Genomic DNA, 17,872 nt, shown 5'->3' on the forward strand with positions numbered 1-17,872 from the left:
GCAGAGTGGAGACACAATGCTCCTCTATGGGCTTCTACCATCCAGTCATTACATTGACAGCACTTTGAGGTTTAAAAACAGCCTGTAGAAGGATGAATGTGTTTTTATAAATTGTGAAACCACAGCAGTCCATGTCCTTTTGGGAGTGAGAGAACAACCTCCTTCCAACACCCCCCTCCCCCCCCCCCCCTCCCATTACCTGCCAAGAAGGAGATGCCAGAGAGCAGACCCTGTAGGCAAGGTGACTACAGCAGTAGACATCAAGGGCTTGATAGCCCAAGGACTCACATCAGGCTGTGGGCTGCTGGAGACTATCCTGTGAGAACCAGGTATTGGAATGATGATTTGTAAGGGAGCTAATGGCAATCTTGGATGCTGAAGGGACTTGGGGATTAGTAGGTTCTTGATTGAAAGGGAGGCTCAGAACAAGGAGCTCAGGTTTACTGCTGGAATGAACAGGAAGCCACAAAGTTGTTGAAGTTGTGGGAGCACAGGAGGGAAATCTATGAACACTTGCTGTTGCCCAACTAGGTGGCTGGTGCCTCTTTGTGTGCCTTTAAAGCAAGCAAAAATTGGCATGTGTTGTATGTATGCATATGAACACATAGGAATCTTAAATCAATGCTATTCTGAATACTGCTTCCCCACTCAAATGGTCATTGGTTCAGAACTACCTTGACTCAGTGTCTGATCTCTGAAGACCTATACTAGGGCCATCATGTATACACAATCATGAAGGCAGCTTGCCAGCAGCTATATTTTGTTAAGAGTTTGAGGAGATTTGGTATGTCACCAAAGAACAAATTTCCACAGGTGGACCATGGAGAACATACTGTCTGCTTACATCACTGTCTGGTGTGGAGCAGCCAATGCACAGAGTGGGAAAAGTAAACAGAGTGCTGTAAACTTGGGCAATCCCATCATCGGACATTGTCTTCACTCCATTAAGGGCATCTTTAAGCGGTGGTGTCTCAAGAAAGCAACATCTAACATCAAGGATGTTATTAGATATAAGAAGCATGGAGTTAAGGAGATGTTTGAAAGATACATTGAATGTAAGAGGAATCTTAAGAGAGGAATTAGGAAAGCTAAAAGAAGGTACGAGAAAACTATGGCAAGCAGGGTGAAAACTAATCCAAAAGAGTTCTACAAATATGTTAATGGTAAGAGGAAAGCTAGAGACAAAATTGGTCCCTTAGAAAATCAGAGTGGAAAACTGTGTGTGGAACCTAGAGAAATGGGGGAGATATTGAACAGTTTCTTTTCTTCGGTATTCACTAAGGAGAAGGATATTGGGAGATGTTGGATAAAAAAAGCAAATTGGGTAAATATGGGGAATATAGAGATTACAAAAGGTGTAGTTTTAAGGCTTTTGAAGAATATAAAGGTGGATAAGTCTCCGGGACCAGATGGGATCTTCCCCAGGACATTGAGAGAAGTGAAGGAGGAAATAGCAGAGGCTCTGGCGGTAATTTTCCAAATGTCATTAGATATTGGGATAGTGCCGGAGGATTGGCGCATTGCGCATGTGGTTCCGTTATTTAAAAAGGGTTCAAGGAGGAAGCCTGGCAACTATCGGCCTGTAAGTTTGACGTCTGTGGTAGGTAAATTAATGGAGAAAATTCTTAGAGATAGTACTTATAAACATCTGGATAGACAGGGTCTGATCAGGAGCACTCAACATGGATTTGTGGGAGGAAGGTCATGTTTAACCAATCTGATTGAATTTTTTGAAGAGGTGACTAGGAATGTGGATGAGGGTAGCGCAGTGGATGTTGTCTATATGGACTTCAGTAAGGCCTTCGATAAGGTACCACATGGAAGGTTAGTTAGGAAGGTGCAGTCTTTAGGTATAAATTTTAAGATAGTCAAATGGATTGAACATTGGCTGAAAGGGAGAGGCCAGAGAGTGGTAGTGGATAATTGTCTGTCAGATTGGAGGCCGGTGACCAGTGGTGTGCCTCAAGGATCTGTATTGGGCCCATTGTTGTTCGTTATATACATTAATGATCTAGATGATGGGGTGGTGAATTGGATTAGTAAATATGCAGACGATACTAAGATAGGTGGAATAGTGGATAATGAAGAAGGTTTTCAAGGATTGCAGAGGGATTTGGGCTGCTTAGAAAAGTGGGCTGAAAAATGGCAGATGGAATTTAATGCTGATAAGTGTGAGGTGCTTCATTTTGGTAAGAAGAATCAGAATAGGACATATGTGGTAAATGGGAGAGCATTGAGGAATACAGAAGAGCAGAAAGATTTAGGAGTAACGGTACATCATTCCCTGAAGGTAGAAACTCACGTGAATAGGGTGGTGAAGAAGGCTTTTAGTATGCTGGCCTTTATCAATCATTGCATGGAATATAGGAGTTGGGAGGTGATGTTGAGATTGTATAAGACGTTGGTGCGGCCTAATTTGGAGTTCTGTGTGCAGTTCTGGTCGCCTAATTATAGGAAGGATATAAACAGAGTGGAGAGAGTGCAGAGAAGGTTTACCAGAATGTTGCCTGGGTTTAAGCATCTGGAGTATGGGGAGAGATTGGACAGATTGGGTCTTTATTCTTTGGAGCGTAGAAGGTTGAGAGGGGATTTGATAGAAGTATTTAAGATTATGAAAGGGATAGACAGAATGGATGTGGATTGACTATTTCCGTTAAGAGGAGGAAAGATTAAAACAAAAGGACATGAGTTAAGAATTAAGGGGCAGAGGTTTAGAGGTAACATGAGGGGGAACTTCTTTACTCAGAGAGTGGTAGCTGTGTGGAATGATCTTCCGGGAGAAATAGTGGCAGCGGAGTCAATTGTATTATTTAAGAAAAGGTTGGACAGGTATATGGATGAGAAGAAGATGGAGGGTTATGGGCATTGTGCAGGGAGGTGGGACTAGAAAGGGGTGTTTGGTTCGGTGCGGACTAGAAGGGCCTAATGGCCTGTTTCCGTGCTGTAATTGTTATGTTATGTTATGTTATGTTATTCTCACTCCCAAAACCAAGTTCTTTTTCACGGCTACCATCAGGAAGGAGGAACAGAAGGCCTGAAGAGACAATGTCACAAAAAACAGCTTCTGTCCCTCTGCCATCAGATTTCTGAATGGAAAATGAACCACAGGCACCACTTCACTAGATTATTTGCAAATAATATATTTCAGGAAATTTAATTTATAGCAATTTTTGCACTTGCATTGCACTGCAATGCTGCTGCAAAACAAATTCTGAGGCATTTTAATGACAAAAAAACCTGATTCTATATTGTCCAATTTCTCAAAAGGTTTTGAGCAATTCCCTTGATTCTTTAATTCTGAGCAGCCGGAAAGCTATTAAACAAAAGAGCTTAGAATATCAGACCCTGCAGTTGCTCTCAAATTTATTTGTGCCCATTGAGATGGGGACAGAGTCGCTTAGCATCCTCCATGTCCGCTTCACAATTTTCCAAGTTTTCAAATCCTCACTTCACATGAAGCACCACATGAAATATCACTGGAGGGTAGCCCTCAGCTAAACTTCAGAGTAAGAGGGGAGATCATACCTAATTTAACTTCAAGAGGGTGGTCTGCAACCCTTCCCATGTCACCAACACCAGCTTCCACCACTTGCAAAAATAACAGCTGCTCTATCAAAAATTATAGGGCCTCACTCTGCTTATGGAAATGACACTGGCGTTCAGTAACCCCACATCAAGGATATCTCAGTAGTCCAGACTTCATGGGGTAAAATGTTTCTTAGAATCACTAGCCCATCTGTATCATAAAGAAGATGCAGTTATTTGGATGTTTAGCAAATGTACACCTCACCAGATGTCTTGGACACACTCTCCTTGCGCCAAAAAAAGGTATTCCTGTTATTTAGGCTATTTCATTCACTGCTTGCATTGATTCACATCGAAACCATGTTTGTTCTTCTGCAATTTAATGGGCTCTGAAATAAAGGTTATATTAGCAGGTTTTTTGTGTGTACCAAAACCCCTCCCATATACCATGTTGAGCCACAAGGATAGTAAACAAAAACCTTGAATGAAGATCAGGTTTAGGACAGCAGAATAAAAAATTGCAGATGTTAGATTCTAGACTTTAATAAAAAAAACTGCTGGACCAAGTCAGTGAAGCAACATATATGGGAGCAAAGCAATGGTTAACATTTTAGACTGAGACCCTGCTTCAGGACAGATTTTATGGAAATTGGTTTTAAAAGAAAGAGTAGTTCAGACAGAAAGGTTAAGTGAAAGGACATCAGAGTCCCGGGGCTAGGCTGCTGGAGGCCTAATTACAACCTATGTTGATGAAGATGTCCAAATTGATGATAGTATGCACATGCCGAATGTTTACTTCTCCAAAAAAAATTATGGAGAGTAGGTTAGCTGAATGTGGAGAGATTTGAACTTATCGATCCAAATATTTTTATGATCTAGTTCCTCTTTCTTAACCTTGACGTGCTCCAGCCCATTAGTTGGTTCTACACTGACCCAACATTCACCAAGGCCCCTCTCCCAATTTAACCCTGCAGCAAGGCATTTACTTTTAAGACCTACTCTACCTCTTGGCACATGTTCATCCTTTATCCTAATCAGTCCTACTCTCAGTCTAGTCATTCTTCTGTTCTTCACGTACAGATCAAATATCTTTGTGTTTCTTTAATCCTATTTACAAGGCTTTTTCATGCTCCTTCCAGATTAGGGACAGAAAATTTTAATCAAGGAACATTATGGTAACCGTGGGAGGTGGGTGGGGGCATGCAAAAACTGCCATTCAAGGACTCGGTCTATGATATAAATGCTTGATTATAAGAGTTTGCTGTCAACAACTAACACACCAACCAGTTCCAATTTACAAACCTGCTGCAATGTCTCTTTCACACTTACATGCCACAAAAAAAAGCCCACATGCAAGCCACACTTTCTTTCTCTCTCTCACACACACATACACTGCACACGCCATTAGAACATCATTTAAAATAAACTATATACTCCACTCTTACTGAATAAATGGAGACAAAAACCATTCAATATTTTGCATAATAATCATGAAAGCAAAGGCTAGAATCTTAAAGTGAATTAAACACATGGCTTAGCTTTAAGAAGAGTTTCAGATGGTGAGTGTTGGTGCTGAATCTCATCAAAACGGAGTTTCCATACTCAAGCTTTTGTACTAGCCACAATATTTAACCCTGTCATCATGCCAGAGTCCTCACTCTATAGTAGCTTGGTTGGTGGGTCCAACAAGACAAGAACTGTGTGCGCCAGTTTAGCAATGAATAAGAACCTGAGCTCAGTCAGCTCGTGCAGCAAACCCACAGCCTCCATTCGTATCTCTATGCCATCAGCCAGTACAGAGTCAATCTCAGTTAAAAGAGATGTTATGTCATTGCAGGATTTTAGAGTGACTAACACAGTGGCAAGATGTCCCATCCATCTCTGTTCCAGAAGGCGTTTAAGCTGCACACCCTTATAGTGGACAGCAATTGTGGGCTTCTTGCAGAAATTGTGGAAGTCATTACACACTTGAAAAGAAGTCCACTGCAGCTGTCTCTGCTGACATTGCATGTACTGCCACTGTGTCTAGATGGTGGTTAAGACAGTGCACGTAAGGAATCTCACAACCTAGTTAATCCACCATGGTTCCCCAACATGAGCATCCCCATCAAATACCTGGTTTAGAATCTTCTAGGTGTCCAGTCCAACTTCATTAACTTCTGCCAAAATGGTGTCTGTTAATGTCTGTGTGGGCTTAAGGGTCCATCTACTTTCAAAGTGCAATAGGAGACAGCCACTTCCTCCACTATAGCCTCTGTCATCACACTGCTGAGTGTACTTATGAGTTCATGCTGCAAGTTGTGACAGGTGTACGTGATGTTGCAAGGAATTGTTTTCTCGACCTCAGCCAATTCAGGGTCCTTTTTAATCATATAGTCCAATAAGGAGAGGAAAAATCCACTTCCCCACTCTGACATGTTATCAAAGCCTTCATCTTCCCTCGTAAAGAGAGCTGGTTTTCCGCCAAAAATCTGACAACGTAGACTAGAGAGGAAACATAATACCTATTCTTTCGCACTTGGTCTACATTGACAGTATTGCCACCCCTCTCTGACTCCTTCCAAAGTGTATAGCAAGAGATATGCTCCTTTGAATATTTGTGTTCATGAAATCCCCAATTTCTCTCCACAGCATTTTTTCCAGTTACAAAAGCTCACACTCAAAGGCATCCAGTATCCAAGACCTCTGACTGGCCCAATACAGCCGACAGCAAAAAGAAAATGCTGCATTGGTCTTGAAACTGTATTCAAGCAAATCTCAGTTGTGATACCACACAAAGACAAATGAAGGTTCCCTACCACTTGAAATGCTGGCAGGGTACTTTTGTAAGATAATTTGGTTGGGCTGGACAGACCCAAGGCCATCTATGGCCATTGATTGTCTTCCACAGCTAGCACTTACTTTAGCAGGTGAATCATGTCTGCTTACAGATGGAGGCTCTTGCTCTTCAAAGGTGGCCATGCCACCATGCATTTGCTCCCTTTTCCATTGGTGGAGCTGGAGGAGGTCTTGAAGATGCAAATAAGTCGGCATTTTCTTATATCCATTTCTGTTCGAAGTGCAGTCTAATAGTTGCTTGTTCTTGCTGAATCAAGCACAAGCACCAGACCAATGAGCACACTACTTGCCCAAATGTGACCTCATGGAAATATGACCAACAGGGCATGTGTTATTTTTTCCTAATTTTGTTTTTATTTCATATTTATTTAGGTGAAAAGATTTTCACTTTTAATATGATAATATTAAAGTTAATTAATAAAACATTTGACACCAAATGCTTGGGTTGGTGGGTACAATAACTCATTTGGGGGAGATGCATGGCCTGAAAATGCGCCCCCCCATGATGCCAACCCTGGCCCCTTCTGTCTCTCCAAGTCCTTGCTGAAGTTGCTTCCTGGTGACAATATAATTCTCCTGACTTTCTGTTCCTGAACATAATGTATGCTTTCTTCTTTCAACTAGCTATCCCACATCTCGACAACCATATTCAAATTTTGTCTGTTTTTTGTCTCTCAAATATAGTGTTACCACAAACACAGTGTAAAATTAGCAGTGAGTATGGTTATTGGATTTCCCTCTTATTTTACATATCCTCTCCTCTGCAGGAACTTGAAAAATGCCAAAGTTTGCAAAGTTGCAGGAAGACAACTATATTTGAAAAAGTGAAGTAAAGGAAAATATTATGAATATGAGCATTCTCTAATGCTCCAAGCAACAAAGTCCTAACCTATTTAGCCTTTCCTTGAAACTCAACACTTGGCAACATCCTTATAAATTATCTCTGTACTCTTTCAATCTGTAGAAACAAAAACTAGTTGTAAATTTCCCTACTCGCTGCTGCATACACTGTGCTGAACTCCAACAAAAAGTACCATCTCTCCAAGCAGCTGAGTTGAAGTGAGTAAATACCATCCTGTGTCACAATATCAGTCTATCTCTATTGCCCAATCAGCTTCCTGCTGATCTGAGCTTTCCAAATCCATCCACCTGACTCAGGTGCAACCTTCAGATAAAATCCCTGCTGAAGTCTGCTACAAATATTATTGGCATTTTTTTCCTGCAAAACTGCACCCAATGCTCCAGATTTAGCCTTATTGATGTCTTGTATAATTTGAACATAAGATCCCACTCCTGCATTTTGATTTATAAAGGCCCATGTGCCAAAAAACACTTTTTGACCCTATCCACCTGTGACAACATTTTTAAGGGATTATGTATCTGTATTCTTAATTCTCCTGTACTCTGCAGGGCCTTACTGTCTACCATGCAAATCCTATCCTGGTAATATACTCCCAAATTACAAAACCTCACACTCAGCCACATTAATTTCCTTCTGCCATTTTACAACCCATTTTTCCAGCTGGTCCAGATCTGCTGCAAGCTTGGAGATCATCACTTGCTATCCACAATCTTTGAGCCATCTTCAAAAACTGCTAATCTGATTTACCACATTATCATCTAGGTCATTGAAATGCATGACAAAAAATGATGGACCCAGCAACAATCCCTGAAACACACCACTAGTCACCCACCTCCAGTCAGAGAGCCAAACCTCTACTTCTAATCTCTAGCTTCTCCAGCAAAGCCCATCTCTAATGCAACTTTCATCCTGTATACCAAGCAACTAAACATATTTGAACAACCTCCCATGTGGGACTTTGTCAAAGGCCTTACAAAAGCCCATGTGGACAACATTTACTGCCTTTCCTTCATAAACTTTCCTGCTAACCTCCTCAGGAAAAAAAAACTAAATAGATTGAAGATATGCTTTTAAAATCTCATAGAACAAATTAACAAAAATATATTATCAGTTCCACATCAATCTCAGGCTGCAGCACAGTGAAAGTCAGTTTTACAAATATAATTTTGCCAAACAAGATTTCCATTTTAGTTATTTCCATTGCTATTTTTGTAATAATGCATTTGATATCTTACTGGCATATGAAGAGAAGAACAGGGTCTGATCAGGGACACTCAGGACGGATTTGTGCATGGAAGGTCATGTTTGATCAATCTTGTTGAATTTTTTGAAGAGGTGACTAGGAATGTTGATGAGGGTAGAGCAGTAGATGTTGTCTATATGGACTTCAGTAAGGCCTTCAATAAGGTTCCGCATGGGAGGTTAATTAGGAAGGCTAAGTCCTTGCGTATTAATTTGGAGATAGTCAAATGGATTCAACAGTAGCTGGAAGGAAGGTGCCAGAGAGTGGTAGTAGACAATTGTTTGTCAGGGTGGAGGCCAGTGACAAGTAGTGTACTTCAGGGTTTGGTATTGGGATGGTTGCTGTTTGTCATATTGGATTAGTAAATATGCAGATGACACTAAAATAGGGGGAATTGTGAATGATGAAGAGGGTTTTCAAAGATTGCAGAGGGATTTAAACTGCTTAGAGGAGTTGGCAGAAAGATGGCAGATGGTGTTTAATGCTGATAGGAACGCATGTGGTGAAGGCAGCCTTTAGTATGCTTGTCTATATTAAGCAGTGCATAGAATATAGGAGTTGGAAAGTAATGTACAAGTAAATGAAAGTAATGAAAGTAAACTGTACAAGGCATTGGTGAGGCCAAATTTAGAGTACTGTGTGCAGTTCTAGTCTCCAATTTATAGGAAGGATATTAATAAGATAGAGAGAGTGCAGAGAAGATTTACAGAAATGTTGCTTGGGTTTCAACATCTGGAATACAAGGAGAGATTGAACAAATTAGCTCTTTATTCCTTGGAACATAGAAGGCTGAGAGGGGATTTGATAGAGGTGTTTAAAATAATGAGAGGGATAGATAGAGTTGGTGTGGAAAGGCTTTTCCCATTGAGAGTAGGAGAGATGGATACAAGAGGTCATGGGTTGGAAGTTGACGGGCAAAGATTTAGGAGTAACATGAGGGGGAACTTCTTTACTCAGAGAGTGGTTACTGTGTGGAATGGGCTTCCGGGAAAGGTGGTGGAGACAGGTCAATTTTGTCATTTAATAAAGAGTTGGATGAGTATAATCTAGGGTGAGGGTGATGGAGGGATATGGGCAGAATGCTGGTAAGTGGGATTAGAGGAGGGTACTTGGATTAGTGTGGACTAGAAGGGCCAAATTGGCCTGTTTCCATGCTGTAATTATTATATGGTTATATTTTATTTTTAGGGACATGCAAATTTGACATATACATGTACACATTGATTTGTAATGTGAATACCACATTTTCTTGGGGGGGGTTGATGTTGATACATTATTTTGGTGCTACAGCCCAAGGACTACACCCTCCATCATGCTGACAAAACAGTAGCATCAGAAAAAACCATCAATTCATCGTGGTGCACAGATGTGACGGTCATGTCCCAGTCCTGCTCCCCTAACCTGGAACATCTGGCAATCAAGTGCTGTCCATTCTACCTGCCGAGGGAGTTCACCACCATCATCCTGATCAGAGTACATTCCGCCCCAGGCTGACACCAGACTGGCAATGGAGGGACTGAGCACTGTGATAAACAGCCATGAGACAGCACATCCTGATTCTTTCCCGATCATTGCAGGGGAATTCAATCAGGCCAACCTGAAGAAGTCTGACAACCTACCATCAACACGTCACATCCGAGACCAGAGAATCCAACAAACCTGACCGCTACTACAGCACCATGAAGAACTCCATGATTGCATGTTGGCAAGTCTGATCACCTGGTTGTACTTCTGCTCCCGGCATACAAGCAGAGACTGAGGACGACAGCACCAGTGGTGAAGGCGCAAAAAGTATGGTCAAAAGAGGCAGAGGAGCATCAAGAGGACTGCCTTGAACTGGTGGACTGGAACATATTCAATAACTCATCCATAGACTTGAATGGATATGTAACAGGTGTGGAATATGCAATGTGTGTGCCTAAGTGCAAAACCTAGGTGTTTGCCAACCAGAAGCCCTGGATGAATCAGAGGATTTGCAACCTGCTGAGGGTGAGAACAAGGGCATTTAAGGCCAGGAATCTAGATCTTGACAAGACAACCAGATAAGATGTGCAAAAGACCATCCCTGTGGCAAAGTGGGAATTCTGGAGGAAGCACGAGATAGAGACAGATACACCCCAGCTATGGCAGGGAGTGCAGGACATTAGAACCTACAAAGCGGGGGTAAAAAAGCATAGATTGCTGTGATGCTTCATTACCCTATGAGCTGAACATCTTCTATGCCTGCTTTGAGAAGAACCACCATACAAAGCCTAATAGAATCCCTGCAAAGGCTGAGGACCCTGTGATATCAAGCTGAGGATGATGTTAGAAGATCATTCAAGAGGATGAACCTTTACAAAGTGTCGGGCCCTGACGACATACCTGGCAAGGCACTGAAAATCTGGGCCAACCAACTAGCTGAAGTGTTCAGACATTTTTAACCTGTCAATGCAGCAGTCAGAGGTTCCCACCTACTTCAAAAGGGCATCAATAATCTCAGTGCCCAAGAAGAGTAGTGGGAGCTGCCTCATATCACTAACTTCTACTGTGATGAAATGCCTTGAGAGGCTGATCATGGCTAGATTTAACATATACTAAGCTAAGATTTGGACCTACTGAAATTCACCAATTGTCACAATTGTTCCACACAAGATGCATTATTGCTGGATCTCCACTCAGCTCAGGATCACCTCAAAAAGAGGAATTGATAAATATGGCTGCTCTTCATCGACTACAGCTCAGCCTTCAATACCATTATTCACTCAGTGTTGGTCAAGAAGCTACAAAATCTAGGCCTCTGTACCCCCCTCTGCAAATGGATACTTGATTTTCTAATCGGAAGACCACAATCAGTACAAATTGGAAACCACGTCTCCTACTTACTGATTATCAATGGAGAACATCCTAAAAATGTGTGCTTAGCCCACTGCTCTACTCATTATACACATATGACTTGGTGGCCAAGCTCAATTGCAATGTTATCTAGATGTTAGCAGAATCACAAATGGCAATGTGGAAGTGTACAGGAGGGAGATAGATCAGCTTGTTGAATGGTGTAATGACAACAGCCTTGCGCTCAACATTAGCAAAACCAAGGAGATGATTGTGGAGTTCAGAAGGGAGACACGGGAACATGACCCCATCTTCATTGAGGGCTCAAAAGTGGAGAGGGTCAAGAACTTCAAATTCCTTGTGTACTGACAATAACCACAACAGCAATGCGAGTATAAGACAGCTTTAATAAACTAATATATACACTAAGAGTTCTTGTTTCTCTGCAAGACAAATCTGGAAGGCTAGAATTAGCTCTGGACTGCTTTATATACAAGGTCACCGGCATGACCCCTGGTGACCTAGTGGTGTAATTACATATCACCACATTCACCCCCCACTTAAAAAAATGATCTCCCTCCTCCACCCCCCTGTCCTCCTTGTTTGTAAGTTCATAAGTTCAAATATTTTTGTGCCTTCCATTGCCTTCTGGACCTCCTCGTTAGTGGTATAGGGATGGCGATTGTGGTCTGCCTTTCAGCCTTTCTTGTTGGAGGTGTGGGAGTGGGAAGTACTGGTTGGTCATGTGGCTATGTGGGCTGGTGATCCTCTTGTATGGGATTAGGTCCTGCCATCAAGTCTAGAGTGGTGATATTTTGTGGGGCGGGCGTACCTAGGGTCCAGATTTATGGGGTGGGTGGTATAATCGTCTGGGGTGACTCGATGGACGACTGTTCTAGTGACTGCTGCTGCGCTTCTTGTTGAACCGTAGACATCTGTGTTGCCTCCGCGTTTTTCTCACATCCAGCTGGCGCAAGATCCCTGGTGGCCTCCGAGTCTTCTCTTCCATCTGGGAATGTGACCAAGGCGTACTGAGGGTTCGCGTGCCTCAACTCCACTTGATCCGCCAGTGGGTCTGCTCTGTGGGGTCTGCAGTGCTTCCGGAGGAGAACAGGTCCCGGTGTCATCATCCAGTTAGGCAGCACTGTGCCCGTCGTGGCTTTTCTTGTGAAAGAAAAGAAACGTTCATGTGGGGTCATGTTAGTGGCAGTACACAACAAAGAACGTATAGTGTGTAGGGCTTCTGGCAACACTTCTTGCCATCTAGTAACAGGCAGGTCTTTTGCTTTTAAAGTCAAGAGGACCATTTTCCAGATAGTGGCAATTTCCCTTTCGACTTCTCAATTCCCCCTGGGATTGTAACTTGTAGTGCGGCTGGTAGCAATCCCTCTTTCATGCAGGTACTGCTGTACTTCTGCGCTCATGAATGCAGCACCCCTGTCTGTGTGTATGTAGTTCGGGTACCCAAACATACTGAAGATGGGTTGGAGGCATTTTATAACAGTGGCTGCTGATACATCAGAACACGGGATTGCGAAGGGGAAACGGGAATATTCATCTATTACGTTTAGGAAATAGACATTTCCATTATTGGATGAGAGCGGGCCTTTAAAATTGAGGCTGAGGCGCTCAAAAGGTTTGGTAGCTTCTATCAGGGTGGCTTTGTCTGGCCGGTAAAATTGTGGTTTGCATTCCACACAGATGGGGCAGCTCTTGTTCACTGATCTCACTTTCTCTACTGAAAATGGGAGGGTTTGGGTTTTAATGAAGTGAAACACTCTAGCGACCCCCCCCCCCCCACCCTCCACCAGGTGGCCCAGTTCATTGTGCAAGTTCTGCAACTGGAACATGTGGTTATGGACAGTGCATCTGGGGACTCGTTGAGTCTCCGGGGCAGGATAGAATATTGTAGTTAAATGTAGACAATTCTATCCACCAGCACAGGATTTTGTCGTTCATATTTTTCCCCGTTCTGGTTATCGAACATAAAAGCCACAGACCGTTGGTCCATGATGAGGGTTAAGTGTTTGCATGCCAGATAATATTGCCTGTGCCTTATTGCTTCCACAATGGCTAGGGCCTCCTTCTCTACTTCTGAGTGTCTTACTTCTGACCCCTGTAGGGTTCACTTGAAAAAGGCCACCAGTCATCCATCTTGGTTTAGGATGATTGCCAGAGCCACATCTGATGCATCTGTTTCTACTTGAAACGGGATTGACTCATCTATGGATCGCATGGTAGCTTGAGCGATGTGCTCCCTAATGTCCCTGAATGCTCTGTTGGCTGCTGGGCACAGTGGGAAAACTGAGGCTTTTATAAGTGGTTGGGCCCTGTTGGCCTAGTTGGGGACCCATTGGGCGTAGTAAGCGAACAGCCCCAAGCATCTTTTTAGTGCTTTCAGCGTGTGTGGCACTGGGAGGTCTTGGAGAGGGCGTATTCAGGCTGGGTCTGGGTTGATTTCCCCGTTCTGCACTATGTAGCCCAGGATTGGCAACTTCCTGGTGCTAAAGACGCATTTGTCCCTGTTGTACATTAGGTTCCTTTCCTCCGCTGCCTGGAAGAAGCGTTTTAAATTCATATCATGATCCTCCTGAGTGTGGCCACAGATTGTCACCTTGTCTAAGTAGGGGAACACAGCTTTCAGTTGGAACTCATCTACTATTCGGTCCGTTTCTCTCTGAAACAGGGACACTACATTGGTGACACTGAAGGGAAGTCGCAGAAATTGATACACCCTGCCGTCTGCCTCAAATGCCATGTAAATGCGATCGCTGTTTCTAATGGGCAGTTGGTGGTATGCTGCCTTCAGGTCTATGGTGGAGAAAACCTTATACTGCGCAATGATGTTGACCATGTCTGCTATGTGTGGCAGGGGGTAGCCATCGAGTTGTGTAAATCTGTTGATTGTCTGGCTGTAATCCACTACCATGCGCAGTTTTTCTCCTGACTTTACTACAACTACCTGGGCTCTCCAGGGGCTGGTGCTCTGCTCTATGATGCCATCTTGTAGTAGCCTGCGGACCTCTGTCCTAATGAAGGCTCTATCCCTCGGGCTGTACCTCCTGCTCTTTGTGGCTATTGGTGTGCATTCTGAGGTCAGGTGTGTGAACAGTGGAGAGGGTTTTATGTTCAGGACAGACAGGCTGCAGTGTTGTTTCTTCGTAAGGTATGGTGGGGGGGTGAGGTCTGTTATGCACTATTGTAATGCTTTCTAACTGGCACTGAAAATCTAACCCCAATTGTACCGGGGCACAGAGGTGAGGGAGTACTAGTAATTTGAACCCTTCATATTTTGTGCCCTGGATTTCTAGAGTAACCCTGCAAAACTGTTTTACCTCAGCCGCAAGGCTGCTGCCTGCTAACAGGATCTGGTGCTCACGCGGACATGAGGGGAGGAGAAGGCGGTTGACTAACCCCTGGTCAATAAAACTTTAAGTGTTTCCACTATCTATTAAGCAATTTACCCTCACATCATTAATTTTGATGCACACAGTGGCGTCAGATAAATTGTGTGGACTCGCCTGATTCATGCGAGTCTGGCGTGTCCTTCGTGTCCTTCCATCTGATAGTCTTGGCGTCATATTCATCTCCTGAAGACTGCATCCTCTGCTTTGTAGCATTTGTCCAAGATGGCCGGCTGTACATGGCATTCTTCTTCTTCTGTTTGTCTGTGGAGAAAGAAGAGCTTTCCCACCTCTCATTAGCATGAGAATGGGCCTTGGCTGTGGCCTTGGGGCTTCTGCAAACTTTTGAATAATGCCCATGTTTTCCACAGTTGGATCAGACATTTTCTCTGGCAGGGCAGAGGGCTCTGGGGTGCTTTCTTTGTCCACAGAAAAAGCACTTGGGACCCTCAAGGTGCTGCTGCTACTGTGAATTCCTGTGAGGCAGCATACTTTTCTTTTCGTGGGGCTAGAGAGCCCAGCAGTGTAATGTTTATCCCAGCCCCAGGGTCCTGTGAGTACTTGTCCAATTTTTTCCTGGTGCTTTCCTAAAGCTTCTGCAATAGTCTCTGCCTCATCTAACCCCACCATTTCTTTCTCCAGCAATCGATGTCTCGTCTCAGTGGACCATATGCGCGCAACAATTCTGTCCCTAATAAGGTCCTCCACATACACCTGAGCTGATACTGCTTTAAAGTTACAGCCTCTCGCCAGGTCTTTCAGAGAGAGTATAAAGTCTATGGCAGACTCCCCTACTTGTTGTAACCTGGTCGTGAGTCTTTACTGAGAGTGGAGTTCACCATGCCCCTTACTGTAATACCTCTGTAGAACCTGGCATCCTGTATAAGAGAGTAAGGGTGGTCTCCCAGCTGGGCTAACAACAGCATTAATAGCTCTTTATCTGATTTCTCAGCACTCTCCATGTAATTCAGAAAGCATCTCTGCCAGTGGCAGAAGTGCGTGCCGGCTCTGGGATTTATGGGGTCAAGCTCCAGCCTGTCTGGTCGCAGCACATGGCTAAGCCACAGTCTCTGGTCTCTTAGGTGTAGCGAGGGTGGACCCTGTGGTACTTGGAGCTGCTGGTAGAGCCTCTGTGGGGCTTGTGTCTGCTGGAAGAGTAACCTGGGTGCTTGGGGCTGTTGGCTGAGTGTCTGGCTTTGGGACATTTGCAGCGGGCTTAGGGGGGGATCCCAGCGGTAGCGTCAGGTCTCTGTGGTACTGGGGAAACTGCTGCTGGGTGAGTGATGGTAGTGGTGTCTGCTTTCCCTGCCTCTGGAGTGGTTGGGAATTCTGCACATATGTGGCGATCTGGAGCACGACTTGTGCAAATCTTTCGACCCGCACTTGTAGTGGCCCCTTTCTGATCAGACCGGGGTTTAGGATGGGTGGCACCTGTACCAGAGAACCCACAGGAAGGCAGGGCTCTTGGCTGTTTCTTACCTGCCCTATCATACTTCTGTGGTCTTCCCTTCATTCCACCACGATTCCAGTACAGTGGTTCCTCACTGTCTCTGTCCTCAGAAGCACGTACGTGCTAGTCATTCCCAGATTGCATTCCTCAAGAAAAGTATCCAGGTGGTCGGGAGTGCGCGTTGGAGCAGAAGCAGCTTCTATCCTAGTAGCTATCATATTAGTTTATTAAATTGTACTGGCAATAACCACAACAGCAGTGGGAGTATAAGACAGCTTTAATAAACTTCTTCTTTGGCTTGGCTTCGCGGACAAAGATTTATGGAGGGGTATGTCCACGTCTGCTGCAGGCTCGTTGGTGACTGACAAGTCCGATGCGGGACAGGCAGGCACAGTTGTAAGGGAAAATTGGTTGGTTGGGGTTGGGTGTTGGGTTTTTCCTCATTTGTCTTTTGTCAGTGAGGTGGGCTCTGCGGTCTTCTTCAAAGGAGGTTGCTGCCCGCCGAACTGTGAGGTGCCAAGATGCACGGTTGGAGGCGATATCAGCCCACTGGCGGTGGTCAATGTGGCAGGCACCAAGAGATTTCTTTAAGCAGTCCTTGTACCTCTTCTTTGGTGCACCTCGGTCTTGGTGGCCAGTGGAGAGCTCGACAGAGAACACTATCTTGGGAAGGCGATGGTCCTCCATTCTGGAGACGTGACCCACCCAGCGCAGTTGGGTCTTCAGCAGCGTGGATTCGATGCTTGCGGATTCTGCCAGCTCGAGTACTTCGATGTTGGTGATGAACTAATATGTACACTAAGAGGTCTTGTCTCTCTGCAAGACAAACCTGGAAGGCTAGACTATAGCGCTGGACTGCTTTATATACAAGGTCACCAGGATGACCCCTGGTGACCTAGTGGTGTAATTACACATCACCACACCTTGGTGTCAACAGCTCCAAGGATCTTGGAACTGACACGTTGATGCAATCACAAAGGCAGCTCGCCAGCAGCTATATTTTGTGAGGTGCTTGAGGAGATTCAGTACATCACTGGGAAAATCTTGAAAACTTTTACATGTGTATCATAGGGAGAATTCTGGCTGGTTGCATCACTGCGTGGTATGAAGGCACCAACTCTCAGGACAAGAATAAACGCCAAATGGTTGTTAACTCGGCCTGTGACATCACAAGCACAAGACTTCACTCCTTTGAGGACATCTACATGAGGCAGTGTCTTAATAAAGCAGCCTCTATCCTCAAAGACCACCACCACCCAGGCTATGCCCTCTTCACTCTGCTACCATCGGGAAGGAGGTACAGAAGTCTGTAAAGGTGAGCACTCCATGACACAGAGACAGCTTCTTCCCCGCTGCCATCAGATTCCTGAATAATCAGTGAACCAAAGACACTGCCTTACTTTTCGTACTTTAAAAAAAAATTGTTGTTTGATGGTTCACAATATGAATTTTTACACTGTGACGCTCCCACAAAACTGAATTTCGTGACTTGCTTGTGACAATAAATTCTGATTCTAATGCAGAGAAAATGTCCCAACAGGCATTTCTCAAACACAATTGAAAAAAAACTTCACTGAAAATGTTACCCATTTACAATGATGGGACTGTTGGCAAAAAGTTGGGTTGCAGGTACAACAAGTTATTACAGCAGCAAATGGAATGTTAGTCTTCATTGCTAGAGGAATCCGATTCAAGAGCAGGGAGGTCATGCTGCAACTATACAAGGTACTGGTGAG

Source organism: Narcine bancroftii, chromosome 3, assembly GCF_036971445.1.
Source record: "Narcine bancroftii isolate sNarBan1 chromosome 3, sNarBan1.hap1, whole genome shotgun sequence".
Taxonomy (NCBI): domain Eukaryota; kingdom Metazoa; phylum Chordata; class Chondrichthyes; order Torpediniformes; family Narcinidae; genus Narcine; species Narcine bancroftii.